Source organism: Grampus griseus (assembly GCF_964374135.1).
Source record: "Grampus griseus genome assembly, chromosome: 5".
In the NCBI taxonomy this organism is placed as follows: Eukaryota; Metazoa; Chordata; class Mammalia; order Artiodactyla; family Delphinidae; genus Grampus; species Grampus griseus.
This window is the reverse complement of record NC_138998.1, coordinates 30,704,209-30,719,196: the sequence shown is the minus strand read 5'-3', so window position 1 is coordinate 30,719,196 and position 14,988 is coordinate 30,704,209. Positions and strand designations below refer to the sequence as shown.

General features: G+C 39.2%; 1 protein-coding gene across 2 annotated transcripts in view; it reads left to right on the top strand.

The window, feature by feature from the left end:
- Positions 1–14,988, top strand: part of PPP2R3A (protein phosphatase 2 regulatory subunit B''alpha) — a 223,888-nt gene that overhangs the window by 28,337 nt on the left and 180,563 nt on the right. Inside the window, exon 2 of one of the 2 annotated variants that reach the window (XM_082654434.1) lies at positions 3,363–3,517. The exons of the other annotated variant lie outside the window; for it this stretch is intronic. The gene's annotated coding sequence lies outside the window, so the exon portion shown is untranslated. The remainder of the gene's footprint in view (positions 1–3,362; positions 3,518–14,988) is intronic. 2 annotated transcript variants of the gene reach the window in all.

The following is a 14,988-nucleotide window of genomic DNA, read 5'->3' as shown; positions in this document are numbered from 1 at the left end:
AGCCAACATCATCTTTTACCTGGATTATTCGAGGCAAATTTGGCCCCCTTTTTGGTCTCCCTGCTTCTACTCTTGTCCCCTGTGGTCCATTCTCATAAGAGCAACTAGAATGGTCTTGTTTAAAAAGTAAGTCAGATCATGTATTTCTCTGCTCAGAATTCTTTAGTAGCTTCCTATCTCACTCAATAAAAGTCAAAGTCTAGTCACACTGGCATTCTCACTCTTGCTAAAATATTCAAGACATGCTCCCACCTCAGAGCCTTTATAGTTGGTGTTCTTTCCACCACTTCCCCCCCCCAACGCAGCTCCACACATGTGCTTTTTCCCTCATGATACTGACTTATTGAAGAGACCAGGCCAGTTGTCTTATAGTGAGCCATATAATGAATTTCTCTGTTTACTTATGGTGGTGTGTAGCTTATTTCTCTATTGGCCTGTATTTCCTATAATTGGACATTAAATCTGAAAGTTTGATTAAAGCTAAATATTCTTGGCAAGAAAAATCCATACATGATATTCAGTCTTCATATTACATCGAATTGGAAGGTACATATCTGATTATCCCACCATTAGTGATTCTAAGTTTAACCAAGGTGTTAAGGTGGTAACTTTCAGATCCGTCCATTATAAATTTATATTTTTACCTTTGTGATTAACAGTCTGAAGGGTGAATGTTATTTTTTTAATCATGTGATTTTTAATAATGTTTTTTAGCTATATGTTTGTTTTTTCAAATAAAATATTTTTTAGAGATCCATCCAATATATAAAACAGATAACAGCAGAACTATTCTAGTTGCAGTGGGAAATGGCTAGTATTGGCAGCTTCCAAGGGAACTGTGACGAGCGCAGTTTGTAATTCACAGAGCCCAGCCAAGTGCTGGAGGAAACAGAGGCCCAAAGAGGATCCATGAAGTCTTAAGGCGGCCTAGCATCTCATGAGAAAGGCTCAGTGCGCTTTGTGTTAGAGCACAGTGTGGGGAGCTCTCACTTCCTGGGAAAGCCGTGGTTATGGATGATCACTAGAATGGCACTTGGTTTTTCCCTGGCAGTCCACCCACTGTTTTTAGTTGTCTGAGTGCTGTCTTTGACATTCTATCTGTTCTGCAGATGTGAAATTTGAAATTACTTCATTTTTAGCGTGTGTTGGGCTGCAGACTCTTTTTGTTTCCCTTTTGGAAATTCTTCATCCACAAAGAATTCCAGAATCAGACAGACATTATTCATCTTATGTCTGGAACACTAAAATCTCATGAGCTTCCATATGTCTTACCTCTTTCCACCTTTAGAATATTGAAAATGCTGCCACAACTGAAGTCAGTTTTATCATTTCCTTGCTGCTTGCTTCCTTTCTGCACCTAATTTATCGTACAGCCTTAATGTGCCTTTGTAAAGAATTGAACAAGTAAATTTGGTATATCCACAGAATGTATCTAAGATGTATGGTATATATTTTTATTTTCATGAAAAGAGGTCTCCCTATATTAAGTGGAAAAAGCAGATAATAAACTATAATTGTCTCACTTTTGTTAAAAAATTAATATTCACAAAAATCCCATGTCTATTTCTGTGAATGTTGATGTGTGTGTTGAAAGTCAAAAAAGGCAAAAATGTTCATATTGATATTATCTCTGGGTGTGATCTTTATTTTCCTCTTTGTATTTCTCTCTTTTTTTTTCCCCAGCAGTCGTGTCTTATTTCTACAGTCATTACTTTTGTAAAGATTAAAATTGTTTTTTTAAAAAATAAGCAATAATAACTTTGATCTGTCAAATCCAAGCTACATTGAAGGCGATTCCAGGCTCATCCTCTGCTTACTCCATCCATGCCATCTGTTGGGATTTTTCCCTGTTCTCTTATTGTCCCATTCAAGCAAGTTTTCCCCTGACCCAAGCTTGTATTTATTTTACTCCAGGTTCCTGGTCCTCTCCTAGAATTGCTCACTTGGCTCTGGAGAGATTCTCTGTTCTCTTGTACCCAAATAAACTTGTCAGAAAAGGAAAGGAGGATGCAAAAATTATGTTCTAAAAGGAACTGTCACTAGAATGTGATCAAGGCCCAGAAGTGCCCCAATATACACCTGTTGAATGAATTGATCTATTCTTTTTTGTCTCATTTATTTTATAAGTTCCTATAATCAGGAGCTTTGCTTGTTTTCTATAATGCCCTAAACATTTTGGGTACTTAATATACATTAATGAATAGTCCTTTCTTTTAAAGACCCATAATTTACCTAATAAAAGTGAATGTAGGATCTGTTGTCAACTTTGACCAGAATTTGTGCTTGCACAGGGTTACAGAAAAGGACAGGATTTAAAGATAACTTACATTCAGCTCCTACTCATAGATTTGTGATCATGGGTAGTCACATAAGCCTCTGAGCTTCCTTCATTTATAGCCTTACTGATTCTCTTCTGGACTGTTTCTGCAGAGGCCTTCTGCCTGGTCTGCCTGGCTTTGGTCTTGCTTCCCCAACTCTGTCCTCTGCAGTGCTACACAGTGCTACACCCACAGTGTAAATCTGACCTGGTCCCCACCACCCCCGACTGAAATCTCTCAGGGACTCTCTGATGCTACATTGCCTCCCACCCAACCCCCACCATTTAGCGGTAGCACCTAGAAGCCTCTCTTCAAACTTGCCACTGGAATAACACCAAACTCCCAGTAGCTCCTCACACCTCCCAGGCCTCCTGGGGCTACCTCCTGCCTTGCTCCATTTGTCCACAAGGTATCTTTCTGCAGCCACTGCTTCTGCTTAACTCCAGGCTGGGCTTGGCAGCCCTCCTCTCTGGGGTGCCTTCCTTGATGTAAAAGATACTCTGTTTCTCTGCCCACTCACACTGCAAGCTGTTTGAGGCAAAATTATAGGATCTGTAGTTCCCTTGTCTTGAAGAGTACCTGGCAGCATTCAAATGTTTATTAAACTGTATTGTATATATGTTCTTCTAAACCATCCAAATGATTTTTATTTACAGAATGTGATTTCATTTTTATATAATCTCCTCCAAAATAAGAAAAAGGCTTAGAAAAGGAAAATATATGAATTAAAGTAACTTAAAATACTACCAGCAGTCAGAGATGACTATTTTTTGGAATATATTATAGAGAATTTTTTTAAATTATAAAATGGTCAAAGTTTAACCTCCTGATTTTCCTTTGGAGCCAGTACTCCAAGAAATCAGTAGCTTTGCAAATTACATGCATTAAAAATTAATAGCCAGTTCATTGTGCTTTCCACATCAAAGAATACAAAATAGTTTTCTGGTAAATATATAGCTTTTTTGTAATTCAAAACAAGAAAGAATTTTTTGCTTTTCTCGTGTTCCCTAGACCCCAGAGCCATCTTTTGTCCTATTTTTCCAGAAGAGAAGGCGAATCCCAGTGAGGGAAGTGACTTGACCATCTTACTGAGCTGGTCAGTACAGAAGCAGAAGCTGGGAGGAGGAGCCCCTGACTGCCCACCTGGTGCTTTTCCCCTCAGGCACATTTCCTCTTTCTCCACTGGAGTAAAGATAAAAGTAAGTTTTTAAGCACTTCTAATTCCTGTATGCTCAAATTAGACCTGCTGCTGAGATGTTCTTATTTTACTTTTAGTCTCATTAAGACATTAGCCCTAAACCTAGAGCATTAATTGTTCTTTCATGTTCATATGTATAATTTCTTTGAGCACAAGAAAAATATTGCCTTCTAAGAGATTTCTTAATTTGTTTTCTCAACTATTTTTGAAGAGAACACAACAAATAAAATATTCCAGGTCTCCTTTCTTATCCTGCAAATACATATAGTATATGTTTTTGTATTCCTCTAAATTGTACTCTCGGGATCAGTTTCCATACTGAGTCATCCACCACCGAGCACCCGTGTTTTCCAGGCAGACTGTTTTATTATTTCTAAATGACTCATTCCTTCTGAATCATCACACCTATGTATTCTGTTAAATAAAAAGTTTTAGGCACTTTTCTACAATTTTTCTTCTTCCAGACTTCAAAATGTCCATTTAAATGACATGGCTATTCAACCAGTTTTCCCTTGCATCTACGATTTATGTGGATCATTTTCTTCTTGAACCCTTTCATAATTTGAGATAAGCAGAGGAAGTTCTTTACCTCATACCCTCTGCTCCAGATGTTTCCTGAAATAGAACACATAAATAGCAACATAAAAATATGTGTAACATCATTCTCTGTTTTCCATCATCATATTTATGCTGTTTAAGGTTTTATTAACTTCCCAAATTTCTACATGAATTTAGGGAGAAACACCTGTAAAAGAAAAGTATAGCTTTAATGTTTGTTGGTACACAAAATCTTTGGAATTCAGCATGTTGGAAGAATGTAGCACTTTCCTCCCTTGACTTCCATGTCATATTTGGCTGGTTCTCTTCCTGCCCTTTGGAAGTTCATTCTCTATCTTCTTCCTTGAATCATTCTCCTCACCCTATACATACCAGCCTTCCTCAGAGTTTTTTTTGTTTTCTTTTATTTGTCTCATTATTCTCATATTCTTTTTTTTTAATTTTATTGGAGTATAGTCGATTTACAACGTTGTATTAGTTTCAGGTGTACAGCAAAGTGAATCAGTAATACATATACATATATCCACTCTTTTTTTTTTTTTTTAGATTTTTCTCCCATATAGGCCATTACAGAGTATTGAGTAGAGTGCCTTGTGCTATATAGCAGGTTCTTATTAGTTATCTGTTTTATGTATAGTAGTGTGCATATGTCAGTCCCAATCTCCCAGTTTATCCCTCCCACCCCCCCATCCCCTGGTAACTATAAGTTTGCTTTCTACATCTGTGACTCTACTTCTGTTTTGTAAATTAAGTTCACTTGTACCTTTTTTTTTTAGATTCTACATATAAACGATATCATATAATATTTGTCTTTCTGTGTCTGACTTACTTCACTCAGTATGACAATCTCTAGGTCCATCCATGTTCTGCAAATGGCATTATTTTGTTCTTTTTTTATGGCTGAGTAATATTCCATTGTATATATGTACCACATCTTCTTTATCTGTTCTTCTGTTGATGGACATATAGGTTGCTTCCATGCCCTGGCTATTGAAAATAGTGCTGCAGTGAACACTGTGGTCCATGTATCTTTTTGAATTATGGTTTTCTCAAGGTATATGCCCAGCAGTGGGATGCTGGGTCATATGGTAGTTTTACTTTTAGTTGTTTTTTTTTATGTCTATTCTTATGCTAATACCACATTGTATTGAGTACTGTAGCTTTATAGTAAGTTTTTTTTTTAAACATCTTTATTGGGATATAATTGCTTTACAATGGTGTGTTAGTTTCTGCTTTATTAACAAAGTGAATCAGTTATACATATACATATGTTCCCATATCTCTTCCCTCTTGCGTCTCCCTCCCTCCCACCCTCCCTATCCCACCCCTCCAGGCGGTCACAAAGCACTGAGCTGATCTCCCTGTGCTATGCGGCTGCTTCCCACTAGCTATCTGCCTTACGTTTGGTAGTGTATATATGTCCATGCCTCTCTCTCGCTTTGTCACAGCTTACCCTTTCCCCTCCCCATATTCTCAAGTCCATTCTCCAGTAGGTCTGTGTCTTTATTCCTGTCTTACCCCTAGGGTCTTCATGACATTTTTTTTTCTTAAATTCCATATATATGTGTTAGCATACGGTATTTGCCTTTCTCTTTCTGACTTACTTCACTCTGTATGACAGATTCTAGGTCTATCCACCTCATTACAAACAGCTCAATTTCATTTCTTTTTATTGCTAAGTAATATTCCGTTGTATATATGTGCCACATCTTCTTTATCCATTCATCCGATGATGGGCACTTAGGTTGTCTCCATCTCCAGGCTATTGTAAATAGAGCTGCAATGCACATTTTGGTACATGATTCTTTTTGAATTATGGTTTTCTAAGGTTATATGACCAGTAGTGGGATTGCTGGGTCATATGGTAGTTCTATTTGTAGTTTTTTTTTTTTTTTTAACGTCTTTATTGGGGTATAATTGCTTTACAATGGTGTGTTAGTTTCTGCTTTATAACAAAGTGAATCAGTCATACATAAACATATGTTCCCATATGTCTTCCCTGTTGTGTCTCCCTCCCTCCCACCCTCCCCATCCCACCCCTCCAGGCTGTCACAAAGCACCGAGCCAATATCCCTGTGCCATGCGGCTGCTTCCCACTAGCTATCTACCTTACTGCATTTGTTAGTGTGTATATGCCCATGACTCTCTCTCGCCCTGTCACAGCTCACCCTTCCCCCTCCCCATAACCTCAAGTCCGTTCTCTAAGAGGTCTGCGTCTTTATTCCTGCTTTACCCCTAGGTTCTTCATGACATTTTTTTCTTAAATTCCATATATATGTGTTAGCATACGGTATTTGTCTTTTTCTTTCTGACTTACTTCACTCTGTATGACAGACTCTAGGTCTATCCACCTCATTACAAATAGCTCAATTTCGTTTCTTTTTATGGCTGAGTAATATTCCATTGTATATATGTGCCACATCTTCTTTATCCATTCATCCGATGATGGGCACTTAGGTTGTTTCCATCTCCGGGCTATTGTAAATAGAGCTGCAATGAACATTTTGGTACATGACTCTTTTTGAATTTTGGTTTTCTCAGGGTATATGCCCAGTAGTGGGATTGCTGGGTCATATGGTAGTTCTATTTGTAGTTTTTTAAGGAACCTCCATACTGTTCTCCATAGTGGCTGTACCAATTCACATTCCCAGCAGCAGTGCAAGAGTGTTCCCTTTTCTCCACACCGTCTCCAGCATTTATTGTTTCTAGATTTTTTGATGATGGCCATTCTGACTGGTGTGAGATAATATCTCACTGTAGTTTTGATTTGCATTTCTCTAATGATTAATGATGTTGAGCATTCTTCCATGTGTTTGTTGGCAGTCTGTATATCTTCTTTGGACAAATGTCTGTTTAGGTCTTCTGCCCATTTTTGGATTGGGTTGTTTGTTTTTTTGTTACTGAGCTGCATGAGCTGCTTGTAAATTTTGGAAATTAATCCTTTGTCAGTTGCTTCATTTGCAAATATTTTCTCCCATTCTGAGGGTTGTCTTTTGGTCTTGTTTATGGTTTCCTTTGCTGTGCAAAAGATTTTACGTTTCATTAGGTCCCATTTGTTTATTTTTGTTTTTATTTCCATTTCTCTAGGAGGTGGGTCAAAAAGGATCTTGCTGTGATTTATGTCATAGAGTGTTCTGCCTATATTTTCCTCTAAGAGTTTGATAGTTTCTGGCCTTACATTTAGGTCTTTAATCCATTTTGAGCTTATTTTTGTGTATGGTGTTAGGGAGTGATCTAATCTCATACTTTTACATGTCCCTGTGCATTTTTCCCAGCACCACTTATTAAAGAGGCTCTCCTTTCTCCACTGTATATTCCTGCCTCCCTTATCAAAGATAAGGTGACCATATGTGCGTGGGTTTATCTCTGGGCTTTCTATCCTGTTCCATTGATCTATCTTTCTGTTTTTGTACCAGTACCATACTGTCTTGATTACTGTAGCTTTGTAGTATAGTCTGAAGGCAGGGAGCCTGATTCCTCCAGCTCTGTTTTTCATTCTCAAGATTGCTTTGGCTATTCGGGGTCTTTTGTGTTTCCATACAAATTGTGAAATTTTTTGTTCTAGTTCTGTGAAAAATGCCAGTGGTAGTTTGATAGGGATTGCATTGAATCTGTAAATTGCTTTGGGTAGTAGATTCATTTTCACAATGTTGATTCTTCCAGTCCAAGAACATGGTATATCTCTCCATCTGTTTCTATCATCTTTAATTTCTTTCATCAGTGTCTTATAGTTTTCTGAGTACAGGTCTTTTGTCTCCTTAGGTAGGTTCATTCCTAGATATTGTATTCTTTTTGTTGCAATGGTAAATGGGAGTGTTTTCTTGATTTCACTTTCAGATTTTTCATCATTAGTGTATAGGAATGCAAGAGATTTCTGTGCATTAGTTTTGTATCCTGCTACTTTACCAAATTCATTGATTAGCTCTAGTAGTTTTCTGGTAGCATCTTTAGGATTCTCTATGTACAGTATCATGTCATCTACAAACAGTGACAGTTTTACTTCTTCTTTTCTGATTTGGATTCCTTTTATTACTTTTTCTTCTCTGATTGCTGTGGCTAAAACTTCCAAAACTATGTTGAATAAGAGTGGTGAGAGTGGGAAACTTGGTCTTGTTCCTGATCTTAGTGTAAATGGTTTCAGTTTTTCACCATTGAGGGTGATGTTGGCTGTGGGTTTGTCATATATGGCCTTTATTATGTTGAGGAAAGTTCCCTCTATGTCTCCTTTCTGTGGGGTTTTTATCATAAATGTGTGTTGAATTTTGTCAAAAGCTTTCTCTGCATTTATTGAGATGATCATATGGTTTTTCTCCTTCAATTTGTTAATATGGTGTATCACGTTGATTGATTTGCATATGTTGAAGAATCCTTGCATGCCTGGAATAAACCCCACTTGATCATAGTGTATGACCCTTTTAATGTGCTCATGGATTCTGTTTGCTAGTATTTTGTTGAGGATTTTTGCATCTGTGTTCATCAGTGATACTGGCCTGTAGTTTTCTTTCTTTGTGACATCTTTTTCTGGTTTTGGTATCAGGGTGATGGTGGCCTTGTAGAATGAGTTTGGGAGTGTTCCTCCCTCTGCTATATTTCGGAAGAGTTTGAGAAGGATAGGTGTTAGCTCTTCTCTAAATGTTTGATAGAATTCGCCTGTGAAGCCATCTGGTCCTGGGCTTTTGTTTGAAGATTTTTAATCACAGTTTCAATTTCAGTGCTTGTGATTGGTCTGTTCATATTTTCTATTTCTTCCTGGTTCAGTCTAGGCAGGTTGTGCATTTCTAAGAATTTGTCCATTTCTTCCATGTTGTCCATTTTATTGGCATAGAGTTGCTTGTAGTAATCTCTCATGATCCTTTGTATTTCTGCAGTGTCAGTTGTTACTTCTCCTTTTTCATTTCTAATTCTATTGATTTGAGTCTTCTCTCTATTTTTCTTGGTGAGTCTGGCTAATGGTTTATCAGTGTTTATCTTCTCAAAGAACCAGCTTTTAGTTTTATTGATCTTTGCTATCATTTCCTTCATTTCTTTTTCATTTATTTCTCATCTGATCTTTATGATTTCTTTCCTTCTGCTAACAATGGGGTTTTTTTGTTCTTCTTTCTCTAATTGCTTTAGTTGCAATGTTAGGTTGTTTATTCGAGATGTTTCCTGTTTCTTAAGGTAGGATTGTATTGCTATAAACTTCCCTCTTAGAACTGCTTTTGCTGCATCCCATAGGTTTTGGGTCGTCGTGTCTCCATTGTCATTTGTTTCTAGGTATTTTTTGATTTCCTCTTTGATTTCTTCAGTGATCACTTCATTATTAAGTAGTGTATTGTGTAACCTCCATATGTTTGTGTTTCTTACAGATCTTTTCCTGTAATTGATATCTAGTCTCATAGCATTGTGGTCGGAAAACATACTTGATAAGATTTCAGTTTTCTTAAGTTTACAAAGGCTAGATTTGTGATGCAAGATATCTATCCTGGAGAATGTTCCATGAGCACTTGAGAAAAATGTGTATTCTATTGTTTTTGGATGGAATGTCCTATAAATATCAATTAAGTCCATCTTGTTTAATGGGTCATTTAAAGCTTGTGTTTCCTTATTTATTTTCATTTTGGATGATCTGTCCATTGCTGAAAGTGGGGTGTTAAAGTCCCCTACTATGATTGTATTACTGTCGATTTCCCCTTTTATGGCTGTTAGTATTTGCCTTATGTATTGAGGTGCTCCTATGTTGGGTGCATAAATATTTACAATTGTTATATCTTCTTTTTGGATCGATCCCTTGATCATTATGTACTGTCCTTATTTGTCTGTTATAATAGTCTTTATTTTAAAGTCTATTTTGTCTGATATGAGAATTGCTACTCCAGCTTTCTTCTGATATCCGTTTGCATGGACTATCTTTTTACATCCCCTCACTTTCAGTCTGTATGTGTCCCTAGGTCTGAAGTGGGTCTCTTGTAGACAGCATATATACGGGTCTTGCTTTTTTATCCATTCTGCCAGTCTGTGTCTTTTGGTGGGAGCATTTAATCCACTTATATTTAAGGTAATTATCGACATGTATGTTCCTGTTCCCATTTTCTTAATTGTTTTGGGTTTGGTATTGTAGGTCTTCTCCTTCTCTTGTGCTTCTTGCTTAGAGAAGTTCCTTTAGCATTTGTTGTAAAGCTGGTTTGGTGGTGCTGAACTCTCTCAGCTTTTGCTTGTCTGTAAAGGTTTTAATTTCTCCATCAAATCTGAATGAGATCCTTGCTGGGTAGAGTAATCTTGGTTGTAGGTTTTTCTCCTTCATCACTTTAAATATGTCCTGCCAGTCCCTTCTGGCTTGCAGAGTTTCTGCTGAAAGATCAGCTGTAACTTTATGGGGATTCCTTGTGTGTTATTTGTTGTTTTTCCCTTGCTGCTTTTAATATGTTTTCTTTGTATTTAATTTTTAACAGTTTGATTAATATGTGTCTTGGCATGTTTCTCCTTGGATTTATCCTGTATGGGACTCTCTGTGCTTCCTGGACTTGATTAACTATTTCCTTTCCCATATTAGGGAAGTTTTCAACTATAATCTCTTCAAATATTTTCTCAGTCCCTTTCTTTTTCTCTTCTTCTTCTGGAACCCCTATAATTCGAATGTTTGTGTGTTTAATGTTGTCCCAGAGGTCTCTGAGACTGTCTTCAGTTCTTTTCATTCTTTTTTCTTTATTCTGCTCTGCAGTAGTTATTTCCACTATTTTATCTTCCAGGTTACTTATCCGTTCTTCTGCCTCAGTTATTCTGCTATTGATCCCTTCTAGAGTATTTTTAATTTCATTTATTGTGTTGTTCATCATTGGCTGTTTCCTCTTTAGTTCTTCTAGGTCCTTGTTAAATGTTTCTTGCATTTTCTTTATTCTATTTCCAAGATTTTGGATCATCTTCACTATCATTATTCTGAATTCTTTTTCAGGTAGACTGCCTATTTCCTCTTCATTTGTTAGGTCTGGTGGGTTTTTACCTTGCTCCTTCATCTGCTGTGTGTTTTTCTGTGATTTCATTTTGCTTATCTTACTGTGTTTGGGGTCTTCTTTTCGCAGGCTGCAGGTTCGTAGTTCCCGTTGTTTTTGGTGTCTGTCCTCAGTGGCTAAGGTTGGTTCAGTGGGTTGTGTACGTTTCCTGGTGGAGGGGACTGCTCCCTGTGTTCTGGTAGATGAGGCTGGATCTTGTCTTTCTGGTGGGCAGGTCCACGTCTGGTGATGTGTTTTGGGGTGTCTGTGGCCTTGTTATGATTTTAGGCAGCCTCTGCTAAAGGGGCTGTGTTCCTGTCTTGCTAGTTGTTTGGCATAGGGTGTCCAGCACTGTAGCTTGCTGGTCGTCAAGTGAAGCTGGGTATTGCTGTTGAGATGGAGATCTCTGGGAGATTTTCACCATTTGTATTACGTGGAGCTGGGAGGTCTCTCGTGGACCAGTGTCCTGAAGTTGGCTTTCCCACCTCAACGGCACAGCCCTGACGCCTGGCTGGAGCACCAAAAGACTGTCCTCCACACGGCTCAGAATAAAAGGGAGAAAAAATAGAAAGAAAGAAAGAAAGAAAGAAAGAAAGAGGATCAAATAAAATTAAGTAAGATAAAATAAATTTATTAAAATAAAAAGTAGTTATTAAGAAAAAAATTTTTTAAGTAAAAAAAAAAAACGGACGGACTGTACCCTAGGACAAAGCAAAGCTATACAGACAAAATCTCACACAGAAGCATACACATGCACACTCACAAAAAGAGGAAAAGGGGGAAAAATAATCTATCTTGCTCCCAAAGTCCACTTCCTCAATTTGGGATGATTTGCTGTCTATTCAGGTATTCCACAGATGCAGGTACATCAAGTTGATTGTGGAGCTTTAATCCGCTGCTTCTGAGGCTGCTGGGAGAAATTTCCCTTTCTCTTCTTTGTTCGCACAGCTCCCGGGATTCAGCTTTGGATTTGGCCCTGCTTCTGTGTGTAGGTCACCTGAGGGCTTCTGTTCTTCCCTCAGACAGGACGGGGTTAAAGGAGCAGCTGATTTGGCAGCTCTGGCTCACTCAGGCCGCGGGGAGGGAGGGGTATGGATGCGTGGGGAGCCTGCGGCGGCAGAGGCCAGCATGAAGTTGCACCAGCCTGAGACGGGCAGTGCGTTCTCCCGGGGAAGTTGTCCCTGGATCCCGGGACCCTGGCAGTGGTGGGCTGCACAGGCTTCCCGGACGGGAGGTCTGGAAGGTGACCTGTGCTCGCACACAGGCTTCTTGGTGCCTGCAGCAGCAGCCTTAACGTCCCATGCCCGTCACTGGGGTCCGCGCTGAGAGCCGTGGCTCGCTCCCGTCTCTGTAGCTCCTTTAAGCAGCGCTCTTAATCTCCTCTCCTCGCTCACCAGGAAACAAAGAGGCAAGAAAAAGTCTCTTGTCTCTTTGGCAGCTCCAGACTTTTCCCGGACTCCCTCCCGGCTAGCCATGGTGCACTAACCCCTTCAGGCTGTGTTCACGCGGCCAACCCCAGTCCTCTCCCTGGGATCTAAGCTCTGAAGCCCGAGCCTCAGCTCCCAGCCCCAGCCCGCCCCGGCTGGTGAGCGACAAGCCTCTTGGGCTGGTGAGTGCTGGTGGGCACCCATCCTCTGTGCGGGAATCTCGCCGCTTTGCCCTCCGCACCCCTGTTGCTGCACTCTCCTCCGCGGCGCTGAAGCTCTCCCCCTCCGCCACCCGCAGTCTCCGCCCGCGAAGGGGCTTCCTAGTGTGTGGAAACCTTTCCTCCTTCCCAGCTCCCTCCCACTGGTGCAGGTCCCGTCCCTATTCTTTTTGCCTCTGTTTTTTCTTTTTTCTTTTGCCCTAACCAGGTACGTGTGGAGTTTCTTGCCTGAGGTCTTCTGCCAGCGTTCAGTGGGTGTTCTATTGGAGCAGTTCCACATGTAGATGTATTTCTAATGTATGTGTGGGGAGGAAGGTGGTCTCCGCGTCCTGCTCTTCCGCCATCTTCTTCTAGCTCTTCTGCCCATTTTTTTATTGGGTTATTTGATTTTTTTGGTATTGAACTGCATGAGCTGTTTGTGTATTTTGGAGATTAATCCCTTGTCGCTTGCTTCATTTGCAAATATTTTCTCCCATTCTGAGGGTTATCTTTTTGTTTTGTTTCTGGTTTCCTTTGCTGTGCACAAGCTTTTAAGTTTAATTAGATCCCATTTGTTTATTTTTATTTTTCCTCAGAGTTTTGTCCTTGACTCTTTTCTCACCTATGCAGGTTCAGTCTTGTCCTCTCTTGTGGCTTTAAAACCTTTATCTGGTGCTTACTCCCAAGTCTTTATTTTCAACTCCTATCTCTACTGAATGGGAATTCAGTATATTCATCTGAATGGGAAATATGTCTCCTGGATGCCCCACCAAAATAACACATGCCTGCAGCTGAGTCTGTCTCCCCTAGACCCTTGCCCCGATGCCTTAGCACACAATAATCAGCCGCAGCGTCATTTTTACATCTCCCTAGAACCCAGTTTTTAAAATTTGTTATCAAATATTACATATTCTCATATTTAAGGTGTCAATCCTTAAAAGACCTTTTGAAAATATCAGTTTCTCCTCCCAACTAGGCCTGCTCCTCAGAGACGACTGCCAATTTTTTCTTAGCTATTTCTTCCATTATTTACCTTCATATTTATAAATGCATATATATTGCAACTTCATCATTAATTAATTTTAAACCTTATGTCTTGCTTTCCTGATATGAATTTCAGTTCTCTCACCCCTGTTCCACCACATTAACAAAATAAAAGGTAAAAATTATGTGAGCATCTCAACAGATGCAGAATAAATATTTAACAGTATTAAACCACCTTATGAATGGATTAAAGACCTAAATGTAAGACCAGACACTATATATAAAACTCTTAGAGGAAAACATAGGCAGAACACTCTTTGACTTAAATCACAGCAAGATCTTTTTTGACCCACCTCCTAGAGTAATGGAAAGAAAATCAAAAATAAACACATGGGACCTGATGAAACTTAAAAGCTTTTGCACAGCAAAGGAAACCATAAACAAGATGAAAAGACAACCTCAGAATGGGAGAGAATATTTGCAAATGAAGCAACTGACAAAGGATTAATCTCCAAAATACACAAGCAGCTCATGCAGCTCAATATCAAAAAAACAACCCAACCCAAAAATGGGTGGAAGACCTAAATAGACATTTCTCCAAAGAAGACATACAGATTGCCAACAAACACATGAAACGATCCTCAGCATCACTAATCATTAGAGAAATGCAAATCAAAACCACAATGAGGTATCACCTCACACTGGTCAGAATGGCCATCATCAAAGAATCTACGAACAGTAAATGCTGGAGAGGCTGTGGAGAAAAGGGAACCCACTTGCACTGTTGGTGGGAATGTAAATTGATACAGCCACTATGGAGAATAGTATGGAGTTTCCTTACAAAATCAAAAAAAGAACTACCATATGACCCAGCAATCCCACTACTGGGCATATACCCTGAGAAAACCATAATTCAAAAAGATACGTGCACCCCAGTGTTCACTGCAGCACTATTTACAATAGCCAGGACATGGAAGGAAGCTAAATGTCCATCAACAGAGGAATGGGTAAAGAAGATGTGGTACATGTATACAATGGAATATTACTCAGCCATAAAAAGGAATGAAATTGGGTCATGTGTAGAGACATGGAGGGACCTAGACTCTGTCATACAGAGTGAAGTAAGTCAGAAAGAGAAAAACAAATACCATATGCTAACGCACGTATATGGAATCTAAAAGAACGGTACTGATGAACCTAATGGCACGTAGGGCAGGAATAAAGACGCAGATGTAGAGAATGATCTTGAGGACACGGTGGGGAGGGGAAGCTGGGATGAAGTGAGGGAGTAGCATTGACATATATGCGCTACCAAATGTAAAGTAGATAGCTAGTGGG